The sequence below is a fragment of the Scyliorhinus canicula genome, chromosome 9 (assembly GCF_902713615.1).
Source record: "Scyliorhinus canicula chromosome 9, sScyCan1.1, whole genome shotgun sequence".
Classification (NCBI taxonomy): Eukaryota; Metazoa; Chordata; class Chondrichthyes; order Carcharhiniformes; family Scyliorhinidae; genus Scyliorhinus; species Scyliorhinus canicula.
The window spans coordinates 124,801,263-124,822,975 of NC_052154.1; positions in this window are offsets into that span (position 1 = coordinate 124,801,263).

A 21,713-nucleotide genomic window follows, 5' to 3' on the forward strand; every position below is an offset into this window, starting at 1 on the left:
ACAAAACAGCAAATTAATAACAAACGCTCCCAATGAACAAAAACACAGGAGCATGATTGACACTACTTTATGCCAGGACAAACAAAAGGGTGATTTGGGTAGAATTCAGAATGAGTTGCTGGAGCGTGGATTTAATTCAGATATTTAAGATTTCTTCTCTAGCGATTAAATGCTGGCATTCTCAGTTTACAGCACACTGTGTTGCTACCAAAACTGCTTATTGTATGCGGTTGAATTACAGAACATGTCATACAAGAGCTCCTAGCTTGTGTCTAATGGCATTTTTGCGGTGCAGAACAAAAATTAAACTAAGATTTTTAGAGTCAAAACCTTTATGGTCTTTTGGTAAGACTTTACTTGGTGTTAATTTGATTTAAAATTGAAGCATCAGTAATTTGTAAACCAAGATTTCTCTTTATCTGTAACTTTTAAGGAAAGGACAATTTATAACAGTAATGTGAATGAAACCCACTACTGACAAAGTTCATGTTTCTTCACAATAGAGAGCAGATACCTAATTTACCTTTCTTATTCATTTGTACTTGAATCACGCTTTTAACCCACATTTGAGTTGCTTCTTGTAGAAAGATACTTACATTACCTTGCAATGCCATTTGAAATCAGACTGCCTTGTATTTGGTGGTAGCATTATTCATTAGAGTGTATCTCTTTTTGTTGCATTTAGCACTAGAGACCTATTCATTATTTAACACTCGAAGCTTAAAAGGCTGAAAGGAGGTAGTGCACTTTTTGTTTCAATCCAACCCAGAAGCAATTTGTCATTGGCTTTAATGGAGATGTCTACTCCATGTGGGAAAAGAAACAGCTGACATCTGATTATAAAGAGTTGAGGAGGGAGTAATTGGTAAATTTCAACTTCATTTTTGTTTTGTCTTCTATACAGGATGAAAAACGATGCAAGGAATTTCTCCAAGGATAATGTACAATCGTGATAGCAGTTGCAACCCGTGAGTTGTAGGACCGCGGTAGATATGATATAAGAGAGGTACCCACATTTATAGGTTTTCACTGAGAATGAAGTAAGAAGCAATCATCAATTTTAATATTTGCACTGCGCACTTGGAGGGCATGGGGTGAAAGAAACTTCTGTTTCTTCTTTGATCATAATGACTCAAGTTGGGCTCTTAAAAACCTGTAGTTTGTGGGGAAAGAGAAAACTGAAGGAGGTAAGGAACTTAATTTTTTTTTAAGTTCAGGGAGAGAATGAGTTAAAATAGTTAACACGCAAGGGGTCTTGATTTCAACACAAAGAGGATTCATGGAAGGGGGAAAAGCAGATATCGTTGAAGTTTAATATGTTGTTCCATTTTATTACTGCCATAGCTGTAATGTTTTTTTGGTAACTCCACATACCGAATGCCTGCCCTTCCATGTTACATGCTGGAAAACCTCAGGTGTTCCATAAAAGTTGAATTTGAATTCCACGGGCTGTGCTGGTGGGATTTCTCCCCCAGCCGAGACCTCTGGATTACTGGCCCAGCAACAATACCATCACCTTCCCAAAAGCTACAAACAAGAGTGAAAATTGCTGGCTGGTTTAAGGCTAATATCACTGTGCAGGATGAGGCTAATATCTTTGACTCCGCTCTCATTAATTACAAGACAGGTCCGAGCGAGAAGTGGCACTAAGAGCCACTCAAAGTGAAGTTCAACAGGCTTCTAGGCAGCGTAACCAGTGGCTATTGGTTACAACTCTGCCAGAATATCCACCAAGGAAGCCTAGAGACCTGGCTTGAATCCTGCCACCTCAGCCCTGTCATAGGTTGCTGGGTTTCCACGCAGTTGATCTGCGCCACCTTCCCGTCACACCAGGAAACTGGAAAACAACTGAAAAACTTCAGTTGGCCTCCTAGTCTTACCTTTAACAAGGCTCCTAATGAGCCAGATTGAATGCCCACCTTGTGAGAGTGGGTGGGTGCTCAGGTCCCAAATTTACGTTGGCCAAAATGGACAAAGTCAGGAATGTGGCCAAGAAGCCAGCACTTCAGCCAACATTGTAATTTTCGGGCCCCATCCACCTTCATTCTTGAGGCTGGCATGGCCCAAAGGTTCAGCTCTCTATTTTTCAGTTCATGCTTTGATTTTTCCTAATTGATTGAAATCCACATTAATCACGGAAAGTTTCTCATATATATTTTGGCTCGGGTACAAGGAAGAATTCCTCCTCCCGAACATAAACATCACAGCACATTAAAGCCGAAGAGGGATATGATACGCAAATGTTTTTTTAGGATTGATGATAGAAACAATCTATTGACAAAACGTGCCAAGACTTGCTACCTTATAGGTTCAGCCCTTCCCTCTCTTGTGAATAATACAAACCCATGAAATAAATAATTGTTTTATATAAAAACATGAAAGCAGATTAAGCTGTAGTATTTTTGAATTTTATCAGAGGTGTAAATAACTGTTTGGAAAGGTTTATTTGTTGGCATAACATATATTTGTTAAAGCAGCCATGTGTTTACTTAATACATGGCTAGTACATGTCTTAATACATGGCTTAATATATCCTAGTGCTGAACCCACATCTTTCTCCACTTTCTCTCTTGTCTTCCCTCATGCCCTCTTTAAGTTCATATTATTTTAAGATATACCTGCTCTCTCCACCTGGTCCCCACTATGAAATGATGGCCACATGACTTCCCTTTCTGGCCCCCATACTAGCTGACATAGAACAGTACAGCACAGAACAGGCCCTTCGGCCCTCGATGTTGTTCCGAGCAATGATCACCCTACTCAACCCCACGTATCCACCCTACACCCGTAACCCAACAACCCCCCCCCCCCTCTTAACCTTACTTTTAAGGACACTACGGGCAATTTAGCATGGCCAATCCACCTAACCCGCACATCTTTGGACTGTGGGAGGAAACCGGAGCACCCGGAGGAAACCCACGCACACACGGGGAGGACGTGCAGACTCAGCACAGACAGTGACCCAGCCGGGAACCGAACCTGGGACCCTAGAGCTGTGAAGCATTTATGCTAACCACCATGCTACCGTGCTGCCCGAATCATTGCAAATGATTTCCTCTCCTCAGGTGCTGTCCCCTCATTTTCAAATTTGCTGTCCTCTCCTCAGAAAAATTGCCATTGATAGCTCTGTCTTGGCAAACTATTGTCCAATCTCCAATCTCTCTCACCTTAATGAAGCCCATCAATGTACTGGTGTCTCCCAAATTTGTGTCCATCTTTCGTCAATTCTATGCTTGGGTCTCTTCAATTAGGTTCCTACCCTCCCCCAGGGCATGAAACAGCACTAAAGTCACAAATGACTTTGTATGATTTTTGACTATCGTATACTGTTGGTCCTCCACCTTCCTGGCCCATCTGCAGCCATTGACAGAGTTGACCACAACACGCACCTTCAACAACTTTCCTCCACCATCCAGCTGAGTGGGTCTGCCCTATTCTATTTCACCAGAAGCGGGCTTACACTTTTGCGGACGCCCCTACCCTCCCTCTTTGCAGGGCCCCACATCACACCCCACCCCCCTGGTAATGTGGTGCCCCATCCACAATGACATCAAGCCCCACCCCAATGATGTCTAGCCCCACCCACAATGACATTGAGCCTACCCCAAGTTACGTCAATGCCCTCCTAGACCCGTCCACTCTCAGTTCACACGATTCAAGGCATAGAAATCCAAAATCACCGCTTGACAGACTGCCCTTAGCATTGCCTAGCTGGCCTCTGGCTCAGAATACACAGCATAGGTACATTCCAATGAGAAGAAAAGAATCCAAGGGGATTTGTGGTTAACTAAAAAAAGTTAAAGATTGTATTAAACTTAAAGAAAAGCATATATTTGTGTTAAAACAAATGGTAGGTCAGAAGATTGGAAAGAATATTAATAACATCAAAGAATGACAAAAAGATTGATAAGAAGGGAAAAGCTAGAGCACAGGGAAAGTTAGCCAATAATATAAAGATGGTCAGTAAAAGTTTCTGTAAATATTCAAACAAGAAAAGAGTTCACAAAGTGAGTGTTGATCCTATAGAAATTGCATCTGAGGATTTGATAATAGGAAATAGGGCTATGGGGATGAATAAACCAGGGGCTGGGGAATCCATTTCTGTGCAATACGATTCTCCGGGCCCTGAAAAGTGGCGTACTCTCCAAGTAGGCCACGCAGCGTATCACCTACCTGCGACCATTCCTGGAGGCCCGCTCCGCCATTCTCCGCCCTGATCGGTCGAAGTCCCGGCGGCGTGGACCACTCATGTCCCTGCCTGTCGGGACTGAGTCCGTAGCCGCCATGGTTGGGGGCGGGCTGATCGGAGGGCAGGGGGGGGCCTCATATGGGCCCAAGGTACTTTTGAGCGGGCGGTCAGGGTCGGGCACATGGCTGATCGGGTGCAGTCTTTGGGAGGTCTGAAAGGCCACAGGTTTTACGATGGCTTGGGGACATAGTCCTAAAAACAGAAAATCCAGCCCCAGTTTTTTTTTATGTTCTTGCAGAGAATGTGGGCATTCCTGGCTGGCCCAGCATTTATTGCCCATCACTAATTGCCCCTGGATTGAGTGGCATCCTCGGCCATTTCAGAGGGCATCCGTTTTCACTATAGTGGCCACAAGTAACATCCCAGAAATAGCTGTAAATCATAAAATGGAAAGGAGGGTGGAATTCAGGAAAATTACAATAATCAGAGAAGTGGCATTGAGAAAATTGTTGGGTCTGAAGGCTGACAAGTGCCCGGGCCCAGATGGACTTCACCCCTAAGATCTTGAAAGAAGTGGATAATGAGATAGTTGATGCACTGGTTTTAATTTTCCAAAATTCCCTAGATTAGGGGAAGTTTCCATTAGATTGGAAGATCGTAAATGTAACTTCTTTATTCAAACAGGAGGGAGACAGAGCGTAGAATGCTACAAGCCAGTTAGCCTTACATCTGTCAGAAGGAAAACGTTAGACTCTATTATTAAAAATGTTATTGGAGGATACTTGGAAATTTTCAAGACTATCATGCAGGATCAACATGGTTTTGTGAAAGGTAAATCATGGGCACGATTCTCTGGAAAGATTTCTAATTGCGGTAGCGAGTGGGAACTGCCATGAGCTTCCCGGCGCTCAGCCCAGCGAAGCCGGTAATGCTATTTAACGTGAATTTGTCCTCTTAACAAGGCCTCACAGGCTTTTCGCCGCATGTGAAGGCTCGCCAGCTTTGCTTACCAGTGCCCTGCTAACAAGGTTAAGCAGCACATCCCCTGCTCCCACCGCTGTGAGCCACGCATGTGAGTAACGATGCCCTCTCTGTGTCTCTTCCACAATCAGCGGGAGATGGACCAGACTGGTGGTGGGGTGCCGGACATAACAATTCTCACCTCCTTCGAGGAGCAGGCCCTAGAAGTGACTCGAGTGGCTAAGGACAGAGTGGTCACCAACACGGAAGTTTGAAGACGCAGCAGAGGTGAGGAACCTCCGGACTCCAGCCAAAGGACTTGTCAAATGTGAATTGTTATTGCCGTACTGACTGACCCATCCCTCCCACTAAACACATTTCCATTCTTCCACATGTCCTCCAGCGAAAGGCGCTGGCCCATCCCGCTTGGCTCCCTTTCTAGCCTCCCATGAGACGACCTTAGAAGGGAGCTCCAAGGAAGACACGGTTGAGGCGTCACAGCTGTCCCCATTCTCCATTATCACAGATACATGCACCTTGGTGGGAAATGTTAGTGGTCAGGCTTCTCGGGCACAATAATAATAATCTTAATAATAATAACAATCTGGTGAGCAGCACACAGTTGTATATGTAGATTGGCAGAGGCAGGAATCCCCAAGCGAGATAGCAGTTGGAAGTCTGCTGGATCCCGGGATCCAGCTGGGTCCCAGCTTGATGTTAAGCATATGGAAGAGGTTTTCCCAGGGCTGATGGAGATGTTAGGGTGCGGCCATGACATTTAGAGGGAGTTGTGGGGAGGTAGGTAGGGGGTGAGAAGGGGGTGGGATGGGGCCAAGTCACGGGAGAGTGGGGAATTGTAAAACACAACAAACACCCTTGAGCACAACTAGTATGATGCCTGTCACTTTCGTTCGCAATGCGGGCCAACCTCCGAACCCTTGGCCCATCTCTCCAGGCATCCCCCCCCTACCCGGGCACACCATGTGTAGGTGATAGGTGTGAGCGAGCAATCAGCAGCTAGGCAATGGTCAGACTATAGCATAGATCAGGGAGCACTGGTGCTGAGCTCTCTGTGGGTTATAATCACCCCCCCCTGCCATCAACAGTGACCCGCTGATGATGTCAACACAGCCCCAACACCCTGGATTGGTATGACACATACCCTGGGAGGCTGAGAAATTAGAGTGGGGGGATGACGGACCAGGCCATGTCCTAAGTGAAGCGGGTGAGTATGAGAGTCTCCCTGGCCCTCCGGGCTTGCCGAACCCTTGCCGCAGTTGGCTGTCCTATTACCAGGAGGACCTCTGTCCCTGGTCCTCCAGTTCATCCCCGGGAGAGTCCTCCAGCTCCTGCTGGTCGGCACCTCCTCATCATCCAGTAATCGCCAGCCAGAGGCATCGAAGGCCACGGGACGTGGTGAGCAGCTGGCTGCCTCCACCTCTGATGTGGATCCTGGGGGCACACCTAGATGCAGTGGTAGAGCTAGGAAGGCAAAACACATTGAGGATCACCGAAGGCACCAGGGACAGAGGAGGTGGTGGGGGGGGGGGGGGGGGGGGGGGGGGAGGAGGGAGAGGTTGGTAAGGATTGATTGGGGGCTGGGGGACGATCGGGAGCGTGGGGAATTGTTACAAACAATAAAAATCCTTCTGCACAAGCAGTATGACGCCTCTGTCACTTCCTTCTGCAATGCGGGCCGACCTCCGAAGTCTTGGCCCATCTCTCCAAGCATCTCCCTCCCCATGACACTCACCCACCCTCTGGCAGTGGACATGACCCCGCTATTCACCGGCCTCATTTTGTTCGAGTGAGAGTGCAACAAGGCCAGAGAATCACGCCCCATATTTAACCAATGTATTGGAGTTCTTTGAAGGAGTTTTTAAAGCTGTGAATAAAGGGGGACCTGTGAATGTACTATACTTAGATTTCCAGAAGGCATTTGATAAGGTGCAACATCAAAGATCATGATGTAAAATAATACCTTATAGTATCGGTGTAACATATTGGCATAGATTGAAGGTTGGCTGGATAACAAAAATAAAGAATAGGCAGAAATTGATCTTTTTCTGGTTTGCAGAATGTGCCGAGTGGTGTGTCACAGAGATCAGTGTTGGGGCCTTGACTTTTTTTACAATTTATATCAATGACTTGGATGAAGGGACTGAAGGTATGGTTGCTAAATTTGCTGATAACACAAAAATAGGTAGGAAAATAAATTTGAAAAGTGCGTAAGATAGCCACAAAGGGACGTAGATAGGTTAAGGGAGTGGGCAAGACGCTGACTACTGGAGTATATTGTGTGCAAATGTGAAATTGCCCATTTTGGCATGAAGAATAAAAAAGAAACTTATGATCTAAACGGCGAGAGATTACAGAGTTTTGATGTGAAGAGGGATCTGGGTGTCCGAGGCACAAACTCACAAAAGGCTAGTATATGGGGACAGCAAGTCATTAGGAAAGATAATAGAATATTCTTGTTTCTTGTGAGGGGAATTGATTACAAAAGTGTGGAGGTTATGCTTCAGTTGTACAGGGCATTGGTGAGACCGCATCGGGAGTATTGTGGACAGTATTGGTCTCCTTATTTAAGGAAAGACATCAAATGTGTTCGAAGCAGTTTAGAGAAGACTAGACCAGACTAATACCTGGAATGGGCAGGTTGTCTTATGAGGTGAGATTTTATCCACTAGACTTTAGACAAGCAAGAGGCAACCTGATCAAAACCTTTAAGATCCTGAGGGGGTCAATATGGGGAGGGTGTTTCCTCTTGTGGGAGAATCTAGAACTAGTGGTCACTGTTTGAAAATTAAGAGTTGTTCATTTAAGGCAGAGATGAGAAGAATCTTTTTCTTTTAGAGGGTTGTGAGTCTGGAACTTTCTTCATCAAAAGACAGTGGAAGCAGAATCTTTAAATATTTTTAAGGCAGAGCTAGATAGATTCTTGATTAACAAGGGGGTTAAAGGTTATCGGGATAAGCAGGAATGTGGTACAACCTGATCAGCCATGATCTTATTGAATGACAGGACAGGCTCGAGGGGCTGAGTGGCACCCAGATGCACATATGCTCATATGACTTTTCTCCAACCCCCCATGATTTATTATGATACTTCTCCAAAATTCAGTCTTGAATTTTTTGTCCAATTAAATGCTCAGATGACTGAAGTAACTGGCCGGGATTTCTGTCACCAACTTCCCCACACCCACCGCCCATCCCAGGCAGCTAGTTTCCCGGCAGCGGAGGTGGGTCACCAATGGCCAATGGGTTCCATGGCAACGTAGCCGGCGAGCAACGGAAATGGCCACTGACTTTACCGTGGCCAGAAGATCCCACCGCCGGCCAATGCCACGCCCCTCTGCTGCCAGAGTACCCTTTGTGAGGGATGGGAAAATCCGAGCGATTGTCTTCAGCACCCATCAAAACATCATTCCCACGTCACTTATTTCACCCCCCACCACAAGTTCAAATGTTTCCTTTATTTTTGATTCTCTGTCCAGGGAGTGCAGACCCTGCCCAATATATTAGTGTTACTTCAAAGGGATGTGCTGGTTGCAGCAAAGTGAAGTGCTCAAAAAAGAATCAGAGACAACTGCCCTCATCAGTTCTGGCCTGCCCACTGGAGAAGCTATGCATCCTGTATTATTGTTCCATTGGTGTAAATATTATTGTTTGAGAACATGTAAGGCATTCTCTCTGGCTTCTGAACACATTTTTGTGCAACTGGATAGGTCAACTTTCTCTTCTCTTCCTTTGTTTCAGTTCAAAGTTCAAAGTCAAGGGGCATATTTAAATCCTTATCAAATAATTATTTTCAGTGAATCTTGATTTTGTCAGGGGCCTATAGAACACTCGTGAATACTCATTTTAAGTGACAACTTTGCATTCTGGATGTTGATCTGAATGAAAAGGGTTATGTCTGATATTTAGGAGAGGTTTGAAACATCTTATTGGTTTGGAACACATTGTGGTTTATCTATCCGTGGTTGCTTTTGCAGATATCTTTACTTTGAACATAAGAACTAGGAGCTGGAGTAATGATGCCTATGGCCTCTCGAGCTTAATGGCTGATCTTCTACCTCAACTGCACTTTCTCATCTTGTCTCAACATCCCTTTTTTCCTTTAGTGACCAAAACTCTAGCAATGTCAGCCTTGAATTTAGTCCACGACTGAGCATGCTCAGCCATTTATGGTAGAGGATTGCAAAGATTTACAAACCTCTGAGTGAAGACATTTCTCATCTCAATACTAAATCCTTATCCTGAGACCATGGTCCTTAGTTCTAGCTTCTTCAGCCAAAGGAAATGGCCTGTCAGCATCTACGCTATTGTGTTCTCTAAGAATTTTAAACACTTCAATGAGATGACCCCTCATTCTTTTAAACTCCCATTCTAATAAATTAACCTCCCAAGGCAGCCCCCTTATCGGCAGGAATTAATCTAGTAAATTTTAAAATATATACAATGGCAGAAAGTCTACTTTACTGTCATTTTCTAATCTCTTTGTTATTAAGGCTATCATACCATTTTGTTTTCCAAGCAATTGCTATCCTGCATGTTAGCTTCTGTGATTTGTGTACAGACACCAAAATTCCTCTGCATACCAACATTTCTGACCTTTTGTAACTTAAAGGGTCTCTTACCTTTTTGGAAAATACCCTGCTTTTCCATTCTGCCTACCAAAGTGAATAATTTCACACGTCCCCACATTATACTCCATCTGCCACTTATGCTTGTCCCCTCACTTGTCCAGATCTCTTTGCAGCCAATTTTGCAACCTTCTTTTAATCTTCTGCTAATTTTCCATCTAGCTTTGTATCATTGGGATCGTGGATGCATTATGCTCGGTCCCCTCATCTAAGCCATTGATTCTGGTTGTGATCTGCCAAAGGGCAGATCGTCTGACTGCTTATTCTCCATGTCTCGTGGTCTCGCGCTTACCTCTTCAGTTACTTTCAACTTCAATGAGCAAAATGACTTTGGAAAGGAATGGAAATACAAGGGCCCTCCTGAAAGATGCTCCACCTCTAAGCAGCCATGTCTCCCAGGTGGGAGCACCACTGAAAATGTGCTGGTTCCGCCATTGGGCCATGACTCGTAACCCTGAGCATGGGATCCTTACCTGGACCTGGGGCAACTTCTAAAAGGAGAGGGCCAACCACCCCTGGAGATCTCAAATTACTCTGCCACCCTTTAAGTCATTTATATAAATTGTAATTAGTTGAAGCCCAAGTGCTGATTCTTATGACACTCTGCCAGTTACAACCCCCCAACCAGAAAATAACCCATTTATTCCTACTCTCTGTTTTCTGTTAACCAATCTTTAATTTATGCAAATATATTAATCTTAAGCCTATATACCCTAATCTTGTGTGGCAATTTATTGAATGCTTTCTGAAAATCCCGACATACTCCTTTTACGGAATCCCCATTATCTACTAGTTACACCCATAAAAAATGCTAATGTTCAAATAGATTCCCCTGTATTAAGCCGTGTCGATTCTATATGATCATTTTATAACGTTATCAGTGTCCTGTTGCTGTGCCCTCAATAACTGGTTCTAGTACTTTCCCTCAGGCTAATTGGCCATTCATTTCCTGTTTTCTCACCCTATTTTCTTCTAGAAAGAGATTACATTTGTCACTTTCCAATCCATAGAAGATCAAAACCAATATGTCACTTTTAAAACCTGCAATTAGATCCATGGGATTTTTTGGCTATTAGTCGCATTCATTTCTCTTGTGCTTTTACTAGCTAATATCAATTACTCTCATTCAGGTAATTTGTTTTTTTTAACTTTCTTATTCAAACAGGTCTAGTGTTATCTCTTTAGTGTACATTTGGAAGGAAGTATCTTAATCTGACCATGTTGTGCTCTCTTACACTCAGAGGAAGAAAGGTTTGATGATGGCTGGCAACTCTCTGCCAAAAATAATTAAAATCAGCCCAAATCGAGCTTGCGCACAGCTGACTAAATCGTCTACCAGTATTCTGCAAAAGTGTAAAACACCATATGCAACAAGTAATTCACAGCACAGTGTGTGACTTAAACAGTTACTGAAATGATGAGGAGTCTATAAATCTTGGTGACGGTTACCAGACTTTTCAAACTAACCTCTGCTAAAACATGAGCAATGCCCTCAAAGATAGAAAGCAGAGAGAAAAGCCAGGAAGTCATTGGGCAAATAGATTTCAACAGCTAAGATCAAAGAGATTTGGCTTCAACCATCCGGTAATCAGAAGACATCTTTGTTCTACTTCTTCTTCTTTGGCAATCCCTTAGGATTGAGAATGACTTGCTTCAACTCTGGTTCAAAGGGTTCTGAGATAACTGATAATGTGGGATCTGCAGAGGCATATGATGCTTGAAGGGTCGGGTAGATGAAACTTGAGGCAGAACTGTTTAGAGGTTTGTGATCTCTCTCCAGTGTCTCAACTTCACCTCCCTGTGTTCCCGATTAAGTCTCTTGATGTGTTCAGTGCCTTCCTGAAAAAACCTTTACCAATTGGTTCTACACTTGATTGAATAAGGTGTGAATGGCAGAATATTGGGCTGTTTTGAGTCATTTGCACTTAAACTGGCTGCACTGAAAAAATGTCTTGCTGCCTGATGTCAATTTACTGCCATTAGTATTCCAAAATGCGTAGGACTCACCGGATAAACTTGACATGATAAATCTACAGGTGTTGATGCTATATTGTCTGAACTCATCAAGCATGGGAAACATGCACTTCTGCAGTATCTGCATGAACATCTCTGGATCTGCTGAAGGGAGGATGGCAATTCCCAGGATATGTATGATGTAATGGGGCAGTATGGTGGCACAGTGCCTCACAGCTCCAGGGACATGGGTTCAATTCCGGCCTCGGGTGACTGTCTGTGTGGAATTTGTACATTCTCCCCATATCTGCGTGGGTTTCCCCTTGGTGCTCTGGTTTCCCCCCACAGTCCAAAGATGTGCAAGTCCGGTAGATTAGCCATGCTAAATTACCCCTTAGTGTCCAAAAGGTTAGATGGAGTTACAGGGTTACGGGGAGAGGGTAGAGATGTGGGCTTCAGTCGGGTGTTCTTTCCAAGGGCCGGTGCAGACTCTTTCTGCACTGTCGATTCTATGATTCTATGAACAATTGTGAACCTGTACAACAACAAGGGCAACCACAAAGATTACAGCAACTATAGAACATAGAACATAGAAAAATACAGCACAGAACAGGCCTTTTGGCCCACGATGTTGTGCCGAACCTTTATCCTAGATTAATCATAGATTATCATAGAATTTACAGTGCAGAAGGAGGCCACTCAGCCCATCGAGTCTGCACCGGCTCTTGTAAAGAGCACCCTACCCAAGGTCAACACCTCCACCCTATCTCCATAACCCAGTAACCCTACCCAACACTAAGGTCAATTGTGGACACTAAGGGCAATTTATCATGGCCAATCCACCTAACCTGCACATCTTTGGACTGTGGGAGGAAGCCGGAGCACCCGGAGGAAACCCAGGGGAGGATGTGCAGGCTCCGCACAGACAGTGACCCAAGCCAGAATCGTACCTGGGACCCTGGAGCTTTGAAGCAATTGTGCTATCCACAATGCTACCATGCTGCCCTTAAGAACAAATTAATCTACACTCCATTATTCTACCATAATCCATGTACCTATCCAATAGCCACTTGAAGGTCCCTAATGTTTCCGACTCAACTACTTCCACAGGCAGTGCATTCCATGCCCCCACTACTCTCTGGGTAAAGAACCTACCTCTGACATCCCCCCTATATCTTCCACTATGGAGGCATCTTCCTGCTGAACATCATTGACAAAATATTTTGCCCATGTTGCCCTTGTTAGATTATAGATCTTGGTGTAATAAATCTATCCCAGATCCTCGTGTGGTTTCTGAATTAGAAATTCTACAACTAACATGATTTTCTCAGTCTCGTACCTACAAGAGAAATGCTGTGAGCAAAGGAGACCACTACATGTTGCTTTCGTGGAAGAAAACATGCTGTCTGCCGAAGGTGCTCAATATGATCTCCTATTTCCATGACAGCATGATAGATAAGGTCAGCTATGATGGGGAAATGTCACAACCCACTTGGGATCCACAGTGGGGTTAAACAGAGGCTGGCGCTGACACACTCTGATATATTCTTCTCATTGATGCTGTCGTTTACCTTTAGTTTACCTGCAAAGGGTGTCTCCACTTACATACCAGAACTGACAGAAAGCGGTTCAGCTTTGCTCACCTGAGATCCCAGACAAAGGTGTGCTGAATCCTCATCAGAGAATTTGTACACTGATGATGTTGCGCTACACCGCACATCAAGAACACCTTCAGAGGCAAATGGACACTGATGTCTGTAAAGAATTTGATTTGACCACCAGCAGCAGGAAGACAAATGTCAGGGTCCAGGATGTTGCCACACTGTCATCTATCAGCTTTGACAATGCAATACTGGAGGTTGTTGATAGCTTCGCATAACTAGATTCCATAATCACAAACAATCTGTCACTTGATGCTGAAATCAACACGTTACAAAAGGTATACCCAGCGCCGGCCCTAGGGTTGCTGGCGCCCCGGGCAAGCTGAACTTCGGCGCCCTTGGGGGGGGGGGGGGGGGCCGAGAGGGGGGGCGGGGCCGAGAATGGGGGGCGGGGCCGAGAGGGGGGGCAGGGCCGAGAGGGGGCGCGGGGCCGAGAGGGGGGGGGCGGGGCCGAGAGGGGGGGGCCGAGAGGGGGGGGGCCGAGAGGGGGGGGGGCCGAGAGGGGGGGGGCCGAGGCCGAGAGGGGGGGGGTGGGGCCGAGAGGGAGGGGGCGGGGCCGAGAGGGGGGGGCGGGACCGAGAGGGAGGCGGGGCCGAGAGGGAGGGGGCGGGGCCGAGAGGGAGGGGGCGGGGCCGAGAGGGAGGGGGCGGGGCCGAGAGGGAGAGGGCGGGGCCGAGGGGGGGACCCGAGGGGGGGAGCGGACCCGGGGGGGGGGGGGGCGGGGGGGAGCGGACCCGAGGGGGGGGGGGAGCGGGCGGACCCGAGGGGGGGGGAGCGGACCCGAGGGGGGGGGGGCGGGGGGGGAGCGGACCGGACCCGAGGGGGGGGCGGACCCGAGGGGGGGCGGGGCGAGGGGGGGGGGCGGACCAAGCGAGGGGGCAGACAGAGGGGGGGAGGCCCTGGGGGAGTGTGGCCACCGCGCATGCGCTGGTTGGCACCGGCCCAACTGCGCATGCGCGGGACCCGAGTCTCTGGCGCCCCCTAGCACATGGCGCCCCGGGCGACTGCCCGAGTTGCCGGTGCCTTGAGCCGGCCCTGGGTATACCGAAGCTCAGTACAAAAGTGTGGAACAACAGCAACCTGACTGCGAACATTGAACTGCAAGTCTACCAAGCCTGCATCCTCAGTGCCCTCCTCTACCATAATGAGATCTGGACAACATATGCTTGGTAGGGAAAAGATTGAACTGTTTCTACCTTTGGTGTTGGCAGGACACAGTCACCAACTCAGAGGTCCTGGAGTGTGCTAATTCCATCATCATTCATTCCTTGTTAAGACAACGACATCTGTGCTGGCTCGGCCATGTTCATCAGATGGATGATGACTGTATACCCCAAGGTTTTCTGTACAGTGAATTGACTACTGTGCTACGACCTCCTGGGTTGTAGCCCATTTTCTAGTTCGTTCCTCAATATACTGTTCTATAAAACCATTATATGTACATTCCAGGAATTTTTCCTCTTCAGCATTAGTGTTAATTAGTTTTACCCTGTCTATATGTAGGTTGGTATACCATGATTACTGTATTGCCTTATTTCTTCCGTTGGCATCTTATCAGTTTTCAGTAGCCACCCATAAATGTCTCCAATTTCCTGTTTTATACCAAGCCCTATATTACCATTACTATTTGGTGACCTATAAACATTGCCTACCAAAGCTTTCTGTCCCTTGCTGTTTTTAGCTCCACCTAACCTGATTCTACAGGTTATCCTTTCCAATCCAATCCTTTATTGACAGTGCAACCGAGTTACTTTTCCTTTTTGCCTATCCTTCCTAAATGCCGAATTCCCTTGAACTTCCAATTCTCCGCCTTGGCCACCCTTCAGCCAGTTCTCCATAATGGCAATTAGATCATTTCTGTTTACTTCAATTTGTTGCGAACACTGCATGCATTCAGGTAAAGTGCCTTTAACTCTGTCGTATTATTTTTGAAATCTTTAGTCTTAACTGCTGCCGCACTGTTATGTTTGTACGCTCTTCCTGACACACTCTGATTATGATAGCCATTTCCCTTAATGCCATCCTGCTCTCTTACCTCCATGAGCTACAGGTCTGCTCATGTGATCTTGATCCATTTCAAATCAAATGAAATCAAATCATTTCCTCTCTGAAACATTGCTCAGAAGATGCTCTGGATACAAATGGACTGACTGACAATCGAGTTACTGGTGAATGTCCCCTCAATAAGTGGCACCACATAGCTTTTATTCTGTAGTTAAGTTGAAAAGTTCCTGGAATCTTTCGAGTACATTCATCTTCACCATCTGTATCCTTCCCGCCAGGGACAATGGCAGGGAATTACGTCTCTTCAGATCCCTTTTCGCTACCTCAACCAAACTAGACAAGTTCCATTTGTGGATTGTGTCCCATCATGAGTTATTTATATACCCAAGTATCTAAATCTTGTCCCGGCCAGTTTGAATGGTAATACTCACAGATTTGTACTTCTTCCCTGGGCATTGAACACCTTGACAGGGCAGAGCTGCATCACCTACTTCCCAGTCGTCAGAAGATCAAATCCTCCCTGAAGCTCCTTCTGCTCTGCCAATAACTCCTTAGCTCGGGTCACTGCATGTGGCCAAACTACTTCTATGATAGCAGTCACCAACATTTGTCTTTCTACTCTCTCCAGTCTATCTCTATGGACCTTGTGGAAGCTAATTTCCCCCCGGATTACTGCCTTCAGAGCATCACAAAAAGTCGAGCCAGAAACGTCCCCATTTTGGTGAAGGCCCACATAGTCTTTGAGCACCGTGGTCATCTTTGCCAGGAACCCTGAGTCAAACCTCTAGCCTGGCATTTGGGCCTGACCTGAGTCAAACCTTATATCTACATAGTGTGATGTGTGGTCCAAGATTACAATCGCTGTATACTTCGTCCCCACTAATCCCAAAAACACAGACTTCCCCACGATAAAAAAAATTGATGCGGGTGTATACTTGTGTCCATGGGAGAAGAAGAATAACTCCCTCTTTCCTGGATGCCTGAATCTCCACAGACCCATCCCCTCCATCTGCTCCATAAATACCCCTAACGCTTCGTCTTCCAAACCATCCCAATATTCCTCCCAAAAGCATTCTTTCGTAGGCTGGACAGATTAATTTTAGAATTTGTAAGAGCATGTAAAACTCCCTGGATTCGGAAGGTCTTTTTGCAAAGAGGGTGAAAGAAGGAGGAGGTTGCCACTCCCAAACCTATTATACTTCTACTGGGCGGCAAATATACAGAATGTGAGGTGCCAGTGAGGGGAAGGGAATCAGAGTGGGTTCAGGTAGAGGAGGCCTCCGGTGTGAGGTGAAGTTTGAGAGCCTTGGCGACAGTCCCACTCCTATTCTCTCTGGGCAGATATACTAGGAATCCCGTGGTTGCATCTTCGCTCAGAATATGGAACCAATTGAGGAGGCACTTTGGACTAAGAGGCGTGTTGACGCTGGCCCCATTTTGTAGGAATCATCAGCTTATGCCGGGAAAGATGGATGCAATGCATTGTAGGTGGTACAGGGAAGGGGAAGAACAACTGAGGGACGTATTTATTGAAGGAAGGTTTGCAAAACTGGAGGAATTACATGGGAAATTTGAATTACCTAAGGGAGCAAATTTAGATACATTCAGGTCTGCAACTTTGCACACAATGAACAACCCTTGTTTCCTCATCTGCTGAAATGGATGCTACTGGAAAAGTTGTTAACACGGGACGATCAGCGGGGAGGGAAAGGTTGGAGACATTTATGGGTGGCTACTGAAAACTGATAAGATGCCAACGGAAGAAATAAGGATAAAGTGGCAGGGGGAGTTGGGAATTGAACTTGGAGGGAGGATTTGGAATGAGATCACGCACTGAATTAACTCAATTTCATCCTGTGCTTGGATGAGCCTCACACAGTTTGAGGTAGTGCCCAGGACTCACATGACGAGGGCTCGGATGAGCAGGTTTTCCCCAGAAGTAGAAGATGATTGTGAAAAAAGCGGGAGTGGATCAGCAAACCATTTGCGTATGTTCTGGGAGTGCTCAAAACTAAGGAGTTCTTGGGCTGCAGTGTTTGACAAAATATCAGAGATAGTGGGTATCGGGCTGGCACCATGCCCTTTGGTGGCAATCTTTGGGGTTTCTCTAAACATAACTAGTTCTGATGGGTCAACAATTATATCCAGAGAGTAGTTGGGTAATATGGAACCAGAAGGGCCCAGTATTGATCCCTAACTACTGAGTTGGTGGATTCGGACTAGCCCATCGAAAGAGATGTTAAAATTATCCTAAGTTAGGAAGAGGAATTAATTCCAAAATCTGATCGCTAAAAGCAATCCTGCAGGACATGCATTCCTGGTGATGTCAAGATTTCAGACCTTTTTTAAAAAATTTAGAGTACCTAATTATGGGGCAATTAAGGGGCAATTTAGCATGGCCAATCCACCTACCCTGCACACCTTTGGGTTGTGGGGGTGAAACCAACGCAGACACAGGGGGAATGTGCAAACTCCACACAGATAGTGACCCAGGGCCGGAATTCAAACCCGGGTCCTCAGCGCCGTCCCAGTGCTAACCACTGCGCCACATGCCGTCCCAAGATTTCAGACCTGGCTGTGATGCCTCTTGTAGTCAATTAGACCGGTGGCATTCATTATGAAACCTCTCACATAAACATTGGCCACCCAGCAAGGTCGTGGAAGGTAACAGGTGCCCGTAGAACCTGGAAAGTAGTTAAATGCTTTCAGAAGTGAGGACAAAGCTTGGAAGAAACATAAACTTAGCAGAATATCTTCTATGTTTTAAGCACGCTAAAAGCATCAGATTTTGCAATTCATACAGTGACCAAAATCCATAAAGTTACAAAAATTGTACAGGAACAGGAATACAGCAGCATTAAAAAATATTTAAATTGATGTATGGTTCCACGCCATAAGAGGTATAACATTCTACACTGCCGAGAAAAATTCAAAGTGCAAGTGGAGGTGATGTAGAACGGCAAAATAGAAAGGACAATCACTTTTGTTTTGTTATGGTTAAATATATCAGATAAGGGCAGGTTATTTCACAATCTCTGCCCAGACTTGTTTTGACTTGAAAGAGTTTAACAATCCTGAGACCATTATTTTCCTTTCTTGCTATGGGTGAGTATGGTTGTGGCACATTCCATCACTTCAAGGACCAGTGCACTGAATCCTGTGCTCAGCTATGTATCGGGTTATCCTATTTAATAAGTGGGCAGAGGCTATTGCTCCAGGCTGCGCTGTTTAGTCTCGGTGTAGGTTTATGTAAATATAGCCGAGCAACAGCTAGAGAAGGGAAGTATTTATTGTATCTCCAGCAAGCTGCAGCTTGCCGAGATAGCTTTTCACGCAAGGATTAAGGGAGCGAAAGTACAAAGACAGCCATCTTTTACAAAACAATTTGGGTTTTTTTCTAGCCGGCTGAGATACTTACTCAAACTCCGGGTTACAAGGTGCAGTGTTGTCTCAGTGTTGCATTGTGTCAAAGGACTTTGGTCTTTGACCTTTTCAGCATATATTAAATAGTGGTTCTTATTACAAAATACTGTGCTGTTTTTCTCCCCAAAAATATATGCTTTGCATAATTCCTGAAAACATTAGCAAGTAAATCCAGACATCCCAGCAACAAATTTCTTTCGATGGGATGGTGAGTTGGAGCTCGGGCTAAAACATCCTCTTGCCTATTTTGTAATTACAGAAGAACATAGGAAATAGGTGCAGGGATAGCTCTGCTTGGTCCTAAGGCTTCCGCCATTCAATAAGATCATAACTGATCTGATGGTGGCCTTAACTCTATCTATCTGCTGGCCCCTTCCCCCAAAGCCCTTCATTCAAAAAGTACGTCCAAAATCTGTCTGACTCAGCCTTGAATATGTTCGATGACCCAGCCTCCAGTGCTCTCTGGGGAAGAGAATTCCAAACACTAATGATTCACAGTTCTCACTTGGGAATGTGTGGATTACTGAATTCATCCACAATGGCATTATTTGAAGAAGATCTCCCACTGACCAACATTTCTCACTCAACCAACACCGAAAACAGACAATCTGGTCACTAATTTTGTTGTTGTTTGTGAGGCCTTGTTGGGTGCAAATTGGCAGCCGCATTTCCTATATTACAAAAGGGAATACACTTCAAAAATACTTAATTGGTTATAAAGCATTTTGTGACATTCCGAAGCCATGACAGAAAGTACAGAAATTAAAGTCTTTTTTTATTCTCCTTTTATTGATGATCTTCTTCCTCTGGACAACTTGAAAAGTACTTTTTTTTTAAATTCTAAACTTATTCAAGCAGTTACAAAACATAAACAATCCGGGAACATCACACGATTTTACAGTTTGTACAGATTTTCCCCATTATTACCCCCTCTACCCCCCCCCCCCCCCCCAGTCTCCCCCCAAACCCAACCCCTCAAACACGGCCGTGAGCACCCCCACCTTGCCGTGAAGCCTCCGCTGAACCCCTCAGTTCAGATTTAATCTTTTCCAGAGGGAGAAAGTTGTATAAGTCTCCTCGCCAGACTGTAACCCCCAGCGGCACTGCCGACCGCCATTCCAACAAGATCCTTCACCGGCCAACAAGAGAGGCGAAGACCATGGAACCGACCTTCCTCTCCTCTATCAGCCCTGCTTCTCTGTTATCCTGAATATCGTCACCATAGGGTCCTGCCCAGCCTACTCCCCCAAAATCCTCGTTAGCACCGCAAACACTCCCGCCCAGTATCTCTCCAGCCTCTCACAGCCCCAGAACATATGTGCGTGGTTTGCTAGTCCCTGCCCACACTTCTCGCACTCATCTGCCATTCTCTGGAAGAACCCACTCATTCTCGCCCTATGTACCACCTTGAACTGTATTAAGCTCATCCTCGCACACCAAGAGGTCGCATTAACCCTACGTAGCACCTCGCTTCACGCTCCCCAATTTATCTCCCCTCCCAGTTCTCCTTCTTCTTCACCACCTGCTCACCTCCCTGTATGTCTCCGATCCCTCCCTCCCCTTCCACGTCCGGGAGCAGCAGTCGCTCCAGCCAGGATTCCTTTCGTAGCCTGGTGAACTCTTTCCAGACCTACCGCGCAAAGTCCCTAAATCTAAATGTGGTTCCTCTCGGGAGCTCTACCCTCTCCTTCAGTTCCTCTATACTGACAAACCTCTCTTCCAGGTACAGATCTCTCACCCTGACTTGCCCCCTTTCTCTCCACTTCCTATACATACCCTCTGTCTCTCTTCCCCCACCCCCCCCCCCCCCCCCCACACCCCCGGCTCAAATCCGTGGTTTTTGCATAGAGGTAATAACACCAACATCCTCTCTATCCTAAAATGCCTCCTAAACTGGTTCCACACCTTCACTGTGGATTGCACCAATGGGCTCTCCATATATTTCCTTGGCGAGAGTGGCAACGCTGCCGTCACCATAGCCCTCAGATTGGATCCCCTACAAGATGCTTCCTCCATCCCAACCCACTCTGCCCCTTACCACCTCCGCCTCACCTTCTCCTCGTTCGCCATCCAATAATAATGTAACAGGTTTGGCAATGCCAACACCCCCTTCTGCTTCTTCCTCTGTAACAGGGTCCTCTTTACTTTTGGCACTTTCCCCACTGACACAAACTCTGAAATAATAATATCCAACTTCCGGGAAAAGGCCTCTGGCACAAAAATTGGAAGCATCTGGAATATGATTAAGAACCGTGGCAAGACCATTTATCTTCACCACTTGGACTCTCTGTGCCAGCGTCAGATACAGCGTATCACCTCTTAAGATCCTCCCTAACCTCCTCCACCAGCTTTATTAGATTCCATTTATGTAGCATCGGCCACTCTCCCGTTATCTGGATCCCCAGGTATTTGAACCTGTCTCTGGCTACTTTGATTGCTCACGCCCCTAGGTTGGCTCCCCAACCCAATTTGTTTACCGGGAACACTTCACGTTTCCCGACGTTCAACTTGTATCTGAGAACACCCCAAACCTTCCTAATAGGTCCACAATCCTCCCCATGCCCTACAGTGGGTCCCATACATACAGCAACAGGTCGTCCGCATATAGTAACACCTGATGCTCCCTACTCCCCTTCGTAATCCTGTCCACCCTTGGCTCTAGAACACAATTAAAGTCGCCACCAATGATTAACTGGTGCATAGCCAAGTCCGGGACCGCTGCCCTCATAAACCATACATTCTCTCAATTCGGTGCGTATGCATTTATCAACAACACCGGCGTCCCCTCCAATACCCGCTCACCATCACATATCTCCCCACCGGGTCCCTCACTTGCTTTGCACGTACAAACCCAGTCTTCTTGCTCATCAAGATGCCC